This window comes from Balearica regulorum, chromosome 3 (genome assembly GCF_011004875.1).
Source record: "Balearica regulorum gibbericeps isolate bBalReg1 chromosome 3, bBalReg1.pri, whole genome shotgun sequence".
Taxonomy (NCBI): Eukaryota; Metazoa; Chordata; class Aves; order Gruiformes; family Gruidae; genus Balearica; species Balearica regulorum.
In genome coordinates, this window is record NC_046186.1 from 98,895,183 (window position 1) to 98,906,878 (window position 11,696).

Consider the following 11,696-nt stretch of genomic DNA (forward strand, 5'->3'; position numbering starts at 1 on the left):
TGCCAGTCTGTTTGCATCAACAGGTCCTCAAAGCCTGGAACAGTTTGTCCTGGACACCCTTTGTCCTGTCCCTCTGAGCACAGGACATGAACACTTGACTTGAGAGGCCAAGCTCGGTGCTGTCCTCTCAGTGAGGCATGACCAACAACACACGACCATTGAATCACCACCACACGGTCCCTGACTTCAGACTTGAGAAACACACTGCGACTTTGAAAAATGAAACAAACAAGCAGCCTAAAACTAAGATCCAAACTTGTACCAAATATTTGCACATCGATGTTTATAAAATGCTCTACCTAGCGCTTGCCTTTTTTATTTACGCATAAACAGATCGATGAAACAGAAACAGTACAAATAGAGAACTCACGTAGAAATAGTCATCTTCCAAAGGGACCAAAGTGGGTAAAACTCAGTGCTTATCTTTATTTCTATTAAATCACCAAGAAATAGCTTGAATAATGCTCAACAGTTGTAAACTTATACTTTCTACAGTATTCTGTTATTTTAATAAAGAGGTCATTGTGCACAGAGAATAATTACTAGCTCAGGACAAAATTAGCTATGCTGACTTAATTGATGCTATTTACTTTTGCAGTCCATTGGCAGCCAGCCATTTTCTATGAATACCAGTTCTCCAATTAATCATGATGTTCCTTCAGCTTGCCAGAGTTTTCTGCAATGGCAGCTGCTATCTGGTAACAACTATCATGCATATCAGGAAAAGAGCAATCTCTCTTTTTAAATTTAATAATAGATTGTTTTATCACTCAAAGCAATGTCCTGAGGCATGATCATCTGAAACCTCTTTTACTCTGATTGACTTGATCAGATTTTAGTGAAAGTCAGTCCTCTTGTTCTTTCTAGCGATGCAATACATCACACAAGAGCTATTAAAAAACACCCACAACCCTTGATAACCACTCAGGTAGTATCTACTAAAAAATGGCATGCATTTCTAATTAATCCATATTACAGTCGTTTGGCAGTTTCCTGGGAAAAACTCAGCAGACCGAAGTGTAGAAGGTGAGTGGGGAGAAAAAAAAAAAATGTAAGAAAAGTGTCGCTTTTCTGAATCCAACAATTTCTGAGACCCGTGCTTGTTCCTCTCAGAACAGTGCTGCAGGAATGAATGCTGCTATAGTTTTCTACAGGAAATCCTCAAACCCACTCATTCTGATGGCATGTTATGATGATTCAAGAAGGCGGTATTTCCAGAACTGAAAACCAGGAAAGAGTACATAGTATTTTGCCTTTGAAGAAATCAGCTGGATGTGGGCCCTCTTTTGACTCACCTTCAGCTTTCTATGTCTGATGTCTGTTCTTTTCAGCCTGGCTAAAATAATATTTTATTATTGTTGTTGTTAGTATTTCGCTGTTTAACGGCTAACAGATGTGAACTGGTACATCCCACTTCCTGTCACTGCATATACAAAAGTAAATGTCTGTTTGCAGCTCACATATACAGAGCTGGAAGCACCACCTTCTGGAGGTCTAGTAGGATAGAGAAAATGGGTTTACTTATACATATATGCACATTTACATGTATATTTATTCATAAAGAAATGTAAGCTGAGCAATGAATTGATCTCACAAAAAAATTTAAGAGTAAAAATATCTTTTGCAAATGCATGTGCTGATTCAGAAGCATTACTTAAGTGATATGTTTTGACCATATGTGTCCTGATCCTATTGGGAGTTATCCAACTCAGAGTTTGGGCCTGATGGAATGAGGGTGGAATAAAGATGAAGCCAATGACATTCTCTTTCCATTAGCTGGAAAAACTGGCTAAGAGGAAAAAGAGACGATGCAAACTGCATATGCCCTGTTAAATTTGCTGCATAGAAACACATTGCGTGTCAGGCCCCAGGAAGATGACTTGCTATAACACAGTTACATCTGGGATTCTTTTTGCGAACGATGCCCAGTCTAGTCCACTGGATTTTGCTAAGCCTTAGTGTTTTAGATACACTCAATTCAACTACTACTGGAAGGGAACATGAAACTGGTGCTTAATCTAAAAAACAATTATTAACAAACACCTATGTAGCTGTCTCTATTCTAATTCGTCAATAAAAACAAACTGACACGAGAGAAAACCTATAGAAAACTCTGTATTCTGAATAAAACCAAACTGCTCCTCAGAGTACTTACATCACCTTTCTGCTGGAAAGCCAGCTGAGATGGGAAGTACGATAAAATCTGTGCTTACACACTATTCCCCTGTACAGTCTGAACTCCAAATTAGGCCTTGCAATGAAAATAGTGAAATACTGAGGTACAGTTTATAAGGCATAGAGCGTAACAGTAGGTGCAAAGAGAGGCACCTGCATTATTAAACACCACTAACCTTTGGGGAGGGATTTGCAAAGCCACGGTACTGTTTCTGCTTACCTGCAAGTGCTCACATTCATCACAAACCTTATTCCCATGTTTGCTAAGTTATAATTTTCCTTGTTTCTCCCCAGGCAATGCAGACTTGCTAAACATCTTTAGCAATGGGGTGTCCCAACAAAACTGCTATGGGTTATCGTGTTTCCCACTCATTAGGGCAAGGGTTGGATCCAGAGAAAGTCGGTGATTTTCTGATGAAGTTACCTTGGAAAGGATCACTTGTGGAACCTACTATGTTTCACTTAAAGCTGATGAGGTGTTTGCCAAATCCAGCATATGGTCCTGGGGTCAGAGGTGGAAGAAATCAAGGAGCAAGTGATTAGGGATGGAGAATGAAAAACCAGAAAGACGCCTCTGCTCCCACGGGATCTCATGGCATCTGACCAGCACGTATCCCACCTGGCCCTGCTGTTTTGCAGGAAAGGCTGATATTCCTCCTGCTAGTCCCGAGCACTGGGGCCAGCATTTGAGATCCCCAGCTCTCAAGGAAGAGCTTTCTAGACCTCTGCAAGTGACCGCGAAGCCTGAGAGCCTGAGCTTGAATGAAAGCTCATCTCTACTACATCTGTGTGCCCAAAAAGCTGAACTGGAGGAGATTCACGTCTCCAGGCAGTCAAATGTAATGGTAAGTGTGGCATAAAAATATGGACAGACTAGAATAAAGAGGGACTCCCCTGGTACTCTGAGGAGCAGCACAATACATTTGACATCTGTTTTAAATATGTTCAAATCCATTGTTGCAGAAGCTTGTTCATCAATTGGGCCTACCTATTAAGCTAAGAAAACTATACATCTAGCTCTGCTTCAGGTACCATATGATAGATTCTGCTATTATGTATCCTGTTCTAAAGTCAGTGTAAAATACATTTATGGATGTGGTAAAAATTTTCTAGTCTTTCCAAAACATTACCTCAGAAAAAATAAAGCATTTCACCTCAGAGAAAATAAGTGTGTTAAACCCCCTAAAAAGAAGGTAGAAAGCAAAAAATGTTTAATTTCTATTTTCCTATTGCTAAGACATTTTCACGCTAAGGCAGCTGACCTGTCTGCCATTTTCAGCCTGACTACCAAATTCCACCTAAAAGATTCTCACAATCAAGATTTGTCAGTGGATAATTCAATTCTGGACTGATTCAGATGTGATCCTTCCCTCAAAACCTAAGCAGCATTTTTGTATATTCCTTGTGATGCTCTCCAGATAGGCTCCCATCAGCCTGCGAGCCACATTTGTGTCTACAATAATGCATGTTTCAACAGAAACTGTTAAATGTCTTTTTTTGTAATCAATTCTAAACATTTGCAACTAGATACATCCATTACATTGCAGAAGCCTAGTTCAGCATCAATATCAAGTGTCTTGTTCTATGACCTTGAGTCAGATGCGAATTTAGAGATCTGCCAGATGTTTGGTATGCAGCTGGAGATGCAGGGAGTTCTCCTCTCTGCTAAGGAGTGAAATAAGGAACAGTGGAATTTCAAGCATTTAGCAATGTGGTTTTTTCTGTATGACACAATACCAATTGAGATAAATGCACTCCAATAACATCTCTCGCCAGGTCAACTTCCAAAGACTAGTGTGAGAGAATATCCCAGTCAGCAAAATTTTTCAAGCTAATGCTTACCTCTGAGCATATGTTTAGTTTCCACTCATTTCAACAGGACTTAAGAAAAGGCTTTTCTAGTTGAGGGTTGACATAAAAAAGTGGTTAAGTACCTTTCTGAGTCAGGGCCAAAACTGGAATAAACAAATAACAATTAAAAAAATCCCATGCAATGTATAACATACTCCCATTCCACTCATGACTTGTTTAGGCATACAGAAATATTGTCCAAATATTCATGCTGCATACTTGCTGCCTACTCTAACACAGGTCAAAATGTCCAGTTTGGGGAAAAAAAATATTTTTGGATACCCTGCAAATTTCCAAGGCTTATGTTACTGTGGAGGAGGTACAACGCATGGGAATTTTTTGTTATATTTTCTTTTAATGAGTCCTGTAAGCAATTGTTTCACAATACAGTCTGAAAGGCTAGAACAATTAAATGACTACAGATGTGTCAAATGATGCAGGAAAACCATGAGACACTTCCAAATGAGTAGGCGGAGGGTGTGAGGAGACCATATCCTGTAATGTATGAATCTCAGATTCTTTGGCATGCAGCTTATTTTTGTGGAAATGTCCCGGTAAGCCTGGAACAATCTAATGGTTTTCAAAGTATTTCAAATCAACAGCATAAAAGCACTGTGGAGAACAATCTTTTTATGCTGTGGTGATCTTGAATTGCCCTGGGAACAGTATATTAAAGAATATGCAACAGCTAAAAGGACCGAGTTATTACTGTGTTCACAAGCTGTAGGTGAGAAACAATTTCATAAAGATAATAGAGCTCATTAGTGCAAGAGGCATAGAGGAAACAGTGCTGGTTGCTTTCATCTACTTTTGCTGACTCTCAGCTTGGATCTCAGCCATGGACACAGCTTGCAACAGTAATAGGGTTGCTCTAAGTTATGCCATCTTCAGATGGGCCTCCGCGGAGGCTTGTCCTGCAAGTCATTACACAGGAGCCACATTTGTCACTCTGTCTTCTAAGTCTACACGTGAGTGATTACATAAGGACCTCTTCCAGCCCTTTTCTCTCCCATTTATACCTGAAGAAAAGCACGTCTTGTAGCTGTGATGGTGTGGCCCAAAGTCCTGACTTGGACCGAGCCACCCTCAATAACACTGGTGGAAGGAGAAAAAGCAGGGCACTCTTAACAGCGAAAATCTGATAGTAGGTTCCTTTGTACAATGAGGCCCCACACAAAACTGTGTGCTAACGCTACCTGACCGCTAAGCCAAACACTGTTGGATGTGGTAACGACTCCATGTGTGAGCAGAAGAAGGAAATGGGTGGGCGGGCAGGGCGATGACAAAGCTTCCCACAGGAAGCATCATGTTTCAAATCATGGAGCCTTTCGAGGGATGCGTGTTTCTGCCTGATGCTATTCTTTTGCCTCATGCATAAAAAAAGATGGATCAAGGCTGCAAAATCCCAAACATGGCTTACTCTTCTCTACAGCTGTATGGGTTTTTCACAAAAGAAATAATTTAGTAGTCTTTGGTAAAAAAAAATACAAAAAACCCCAAACCAAACAAAACCAAAAAACCACCACCTCCCCCAAAACCCACAAACTCCAGTCACTGAAAAAAAACTAATGTTAGTTTGAGGTTAGCTCTTGTGTACTACTGAAGGTTCAGGGAAAACTGTCAGGGAAAATCAAACGTGAAAATAGGTGAGCGTGTTTCCCAGCAGCCCATAGTCAGAGGGTCCCTGGATCCTCCGCTGCAGATCGTTACTGTGAAAGGAGAAGTTACATGCCCAAGCTTCTGAGCTTTTGTGCATTAGAACTGGACCTTAAAAGAGTACGAATGTCTTGCCAAAAATACTTGGAGACCACTAGTGCCTGAAGAATAAGCCTCCACTACTTCAAATATTTTCTTTTCAATAAATCCCCTTCCTCCCATTTTTTGAGAATGTAATTAGATATTCGAAAAGTCTGTCTGGACATTAAAAGCTTTTATATAAAATTCTCTAACAAAATAGGCATATGTATATAAACAGATGTAACCTGGAAGTTAAGTGACATACAGCAAATTTGTATGATTAATTTGTTTTACACTCTGCGAAAGAAACAGTCTGTTTAGAATAGCACTATATAAAATTACATTGTATACAATTGTCAGCTGTAATAACTTGTGACTGTATAACAGGAAAAAGTCATCAGGTCATAGAGAAAACCCTTTTCAGTTAGCTTTGTAGTCATCAAAGTAATGTCACTAGTCATAGGGATCAAGTAATAAGGGCTATTTCTGCCACTGTTTGTTTGGGATTGTGAAGAGGTCTCTGGAAAATTTCTTCTGCTATCCACCTGAACATCAATCCCTTCCCTCCCCCTCTCCAGCAGCAATGTGCTATGGGAGAACCAGAACCCGATAAGGAAGTTGCAGGCTGTAATTATGTCGCCAAAAGAATCATTCTCATTACCAAATAAACAAAAGTCAAAGATCACATCCAAAATGCAGGACAAAGTACGGCACTGCGACAGATAGAACTACATAGCCCATATCAAGAACAGCCTAGTTACTGTACCATTACTTTAGAAATATTTCAGACATGTGCAGTAGAAATCAAATTGAGTTTTACGTTAGCATTTCCATGATACTGACAGCAGCTAATGAAGATGAGATTCCCAACAGGATGACCCATTACACAGCCCATTTTCTGACTTACTCACAAACTTGTAATTCAAATGAGACCTCAACTCTGACTTCAACTTTTCTTCCACCTTTTGAGAACTGGAGCTTTATCTGGATCTAATTTCCAGTTCAGGGAAAACAATGGAGCATATAATCATCAAAAAGAAATTAGGCTTTGAGTGTTTTATAACACAAATTGTAAGATGGCACTTGCTTTCAGGATAACATTCCTATTATATAAAACTACCTCTATAAATGTTTTTCCTTATTATCCAGCTGCCTTTGGTGGAGCATGATGAATTACTTGAGCCTACTTTTCTTTAAAACATCAGTAGATAATTCCTTTTTTTTTATTTGCTCAACTTTAAATGTAACTGAGGATGTTATAATGTAAACAGATGTAAATGTATTATATGAAATTTCATATATAAACACTAGCAGAATCAATTTTAGACTTGTGACATTTTAAGTAAAATTTTTTTCATTACAGAAAAACTCATGATTTATATATTAGTTAGACTGCCATCTTAAACACAGCCATACATCTTCCATCCAGCCTCACTCACGTCAGTGGAACTGTTTTTCTCAGCTGTGAAGAATTTTGAATCAAAGACCAACTGATTCACCCACAAGCTGCACCAAAAGAAAGGCTGAGATCTGGGAAAAGCTGGAAATGAGTAAAACCTGTAGCAGAAAGGTTTTCAGGTACAAACCTCTGCTATTAGCTGCTTTCAGATGACATCTCCCTTGTCTGCCAGTACACACAACCACCTACATATCACTGTTTTGCACTTACAAGTTGTAATGCTTTTCATTCAAAAGAATCCAAAAGCACTTCACAATTTTTGAGCTAGTCTTGGAGTAATTTTACACATAAGATCATCCCATTGACTACTCCTTTGTAGACCACTCTATAAAGACTACTGTCTTTATAGAACTGGAATGAAAAATATATGAGCTGTGTATATGTTTCTGACAGCAGAAGCATTGCCTTCTCCGAAAAACATCAGGGAATGCAGAAACCCTGCACAGCTGCCTAGGGTGTCATCACATCTACTGTATACATACTATATTTTCAACAGAATATCTCAAATCTTTATACCCTCCCTATGGAAAATAGATGCAGAGAAGGAAAACAGCTTCCCAAGATCACCAAGATCGCCTTGCTCGACCTGATGGGAAAACAGAAGACGAGCTTGAAAAACAGGATCTCACTTTTGGCTGAGCCTGGTCCAGCCCGTGTGGAGAGGATGCCCTTGGGTCTGCCTGTAACAGGGTCCTCTCCCCACAGGAGAGGGCTCCGGGAGGCATCTCTGTGCTGCGCAGAGTGACACAAGGTGCCTGCAACCCTGTATATGAATTTGATCTAAATCTTTTGTGTGGGTTTACCCCCCTTGAGTTAAAGGAAAGGTACTCTAACAGTTAAGCTTACATTACCCATGGCTGCTATACTGTGAGTTCTGTGGGTGACAAGATAGACCAGTTCTCAGTATCTCTTCCCTTCTGTTCACTCCATGCCGTGCTGCTGTCTTCTGTGCTGTTGCCTCCTGGCAGCTGCTGGTGTTACAGCTAATTCCTGCTACTCAGCTATCAGCTGAAAAGAGACTTTGCCAGCTTTGCTTTTTAGTGAGCCCCTTAAACCACCATCAACCGGCTGTCATATGGCTGGAAATAAAATTTAGACACTTTAGCACAGAATGAATCATATTTACATCTAGAAATAAGACACTATAAACATTTCATCCTTCAGAGGACAATATTGCAAGGCTCTTTCCTCCATTTCAGAGTTATCAAAAGTTATATTTTATAATAAAAAATTGGCAGGAAAAGAGAGAGTAAACTGTAAGCAAAAATAAAGTGCTTTCTCAAAATTTTCAGCAGCCATGAGAAGCAAACACTACAGTCTCATGAATGAAAGTGATGTTTCTTGTGTCCAAGTGAATCTACACACGGAGTTTCTCTGTTGGTTCAGAAAGTACTGGCTCCAAGCTAAATCAAACAGAAATCACCATATTGAAGCAGGTCATAAAATAGTAGCATTTTAATGAGAAACTTAGAAAGAAAAGTGAAAGATTTTCTTCTTATTATTTATTTATCATAAAAGTTCCATAGTTTTTGAATTTGTCGTAAAAGTTCTCTTTTCCAGAGAAAAGCAGAGACTATGTTTCTGGAGAGAAGGGCCATTATTTGTTCAGGTAATTAAATTACAAAAACCTAAATTTTCCTTTAAAAATTTAACATTTTACTGGGAAAAAATGAAAAAGGTCACTCCTTTTTAGCTAAAAATGTCTTGAAATAAGAATTTTAATCTGCTTTCCTATGAGAAGTATAGCACACTTGGATTAAGGCTATATAGCAGATGTATGATACAAAAATGTTTTTGAAAGCATAACACAGACTTCATAAGATAGACATTATGGTTTGTAGGAAAAATGCCTAGACTTTACATTGGAAAACAAAACTCAGCATATGTCCACGCCATTGCCAGATTTGCTCAGTCTTGCAAGTCAGGGGCAACAGTCTTCCAAAACTGATCTCAGTTTTGTATACTATATAAAAATACAAAATGTAATGTGTATGGTTGTTCATTTCCTATCTGACTTCACTTCATCAGTCAGCCAGCTTGACTTCAGATGAAACTTTTGATTCTTTTGCCTTCTTAACCACAAAGGCTTCATGGATCTGTAATTAAAAATATCTTTCCCTCGCTATGCTCTACAAAATATGTTAAGTATTTGACCAGATGCTGAAGATGGCCATTTTGATCAAAGAGATGGAGAAATATCAGTCACAAAATATGGCAGTATTGGAATCTTTGGGAAGTCACAGTATACACATTATAATTTATACAGGAGAAGAGCTGTATGTCTAGCTCCTTAATGTATTTAACAAATTAGCAGACATGTAAGAAGAAAAGAACTCACTGTCCTTTTTTTTGTTTTACTCAATATTTTATATTGAGTTATTCTGTATCATTATTTGAAGCAGCAGCACTGATTTAGTGCACTCAGTCTGATCAAGTTCTATGTTCCAGGGAAGGATTGTTCACTTACCTTTTTAAATTTTGTGCCTGGACGTATAGGTCGTGCACCAATAAAGGAGGATTTCATTGTAAATTTTTTCCCCCTAAGCCAAGAATCAGGAACACATAGAAGAAAAAACTCTCAAAAATGCATATCAACTGAGATTCATAGGATCTAATTACTCATATTTTCCTAATATTAATTTAAACTTTGCACCTAAGTCACACCCATATTCCCTCTTTTCCCCAAAAGAGGGTTTACAAAGTCAAAGTTTTTCGAAGATGAAAGCTTGAATATTTTGCCATGAAAAATAAAGGGTAAATAACTATGAAAGTTCATGTCTTGAGCAATAATGTCAGTTAAGAAAGTTCATGAATCCTGGATACACTAACAATTTAGTTTTCACCTTCATTTTTTTACTTTGATGATGAAATTAGAAGATTTCAGTGAAGGGTTGATAATTGTAATCAATACATAAATACTACTTGAAAAAACACTCAAAGTCAACACTGTCAAAATGTTTTCAAATAACTGGACCATCGTGGGCTTTAAATCAGTATACCTGATACACATTTGGGCTCAATTAGAGCTACACAATCTTACAGAATAGTTATTTTTTAAAACATGCTACATAAACAAGCTCCACCTGCGTAGTCTGAAATTTGGAACGATTTTTGACTCTCCTTTTTATGTACTTCTGTAACTAGAAACATCAAAATATTTGTGCCAGTCCTGTGGTAGTTCCTCAGGCACAAATATTGTTGACTTAGGCTTTTGCTGGAGTAAGGAACTTAGGGCTGTTCCCATGCCTCAGTGCATGGTGTTTTCTCAAGGATACCGAATATAGCTGTTAGAATTCTTTCTCCTCGTTCCCATAAACACTAGCTGAAAACCCAACATTTTCTAATATCCTATGAATTAAATGTATATTCAGATTATTTCTGAATGAAATTATGAAAACGATCAACTCAGCACAGTGAAAGATACAAAGCAGTTCCAGGTAAAGGAGAAAAGATTACTGTCACAACACTGCCCGAGGAAGAAGTTTGAGGTTGAACAGAGTTTATTTTAGAATAAAAACCAGAAATTAAATCCTCCAGAGATTAGAAGTGGCATTCAGAGTCTTCCACATTAAGGTCACCAGTTCAAATCCAGTGTAGGTCATTTACCAAGTGGTCATTACTAAGTCATCATTGGTCAATGAGCTGGTGATCTCATGGACAGGAATCCACGCCACTAAAACCTCTGCCACAATTGGAACCTTTACTGGATATTTCACTGAAAAAAAACAAGGACTAAGTTGAACACAGAGGCAGAACAATCCTTTCACCATGAGAGATGATACCTCAAAAAACGGTAAGCTTGTTTTAGCTGAAGGTTACTGTTCACATTCGTAACCAGTAATCAAGACAGAAAATATCTGGGTCATATTCCTTCTGACCTGTTTTAGTGTTGTGATGCCCAAATAAATGCCCAATAAACAAGTTATTCCTGACTCTTTCATCAGGGTAGTGATTTCCGTATTACTTGAAGAGAAGACGACCACATAATCGTCCCCATATGGAACCCATTTCTCCATTTCTCCAAATGATAATTTTAGATGTTGATTTTATTGCCAAGAAGAATATTCAGTTCACAACTAGATGAAAATAGGTTTTCTAATAATACTTGACTTTTCATACTCTTATACACAAAAGATGCTCCAAACATTCATAGAGCCTTTCAGAATGTGTGCAAAGCAAGTGAAATGAAAATATGGGGACTTCACATAGTTATCATTCTCAGACTACAAAATGCACTGCAGAATTCACTCCTCCTCACAGCTCTCTCTTTTAGAGCACCAGGTTAGTTTGGTATTTTACCATACATTTGTGAAGACACAGACAGGGAAGTATACATTCCTAACTGACTTCAGACTCTGGAAAGCTTGTAATGAGAGGGATGTATAGCTCCGATCACCTCACACACACTGTAGATCCCATTACTGTATAGCCCAAGAATTAAAGCATTTTTCCCAGATTCTATTAAAAAAAAAAA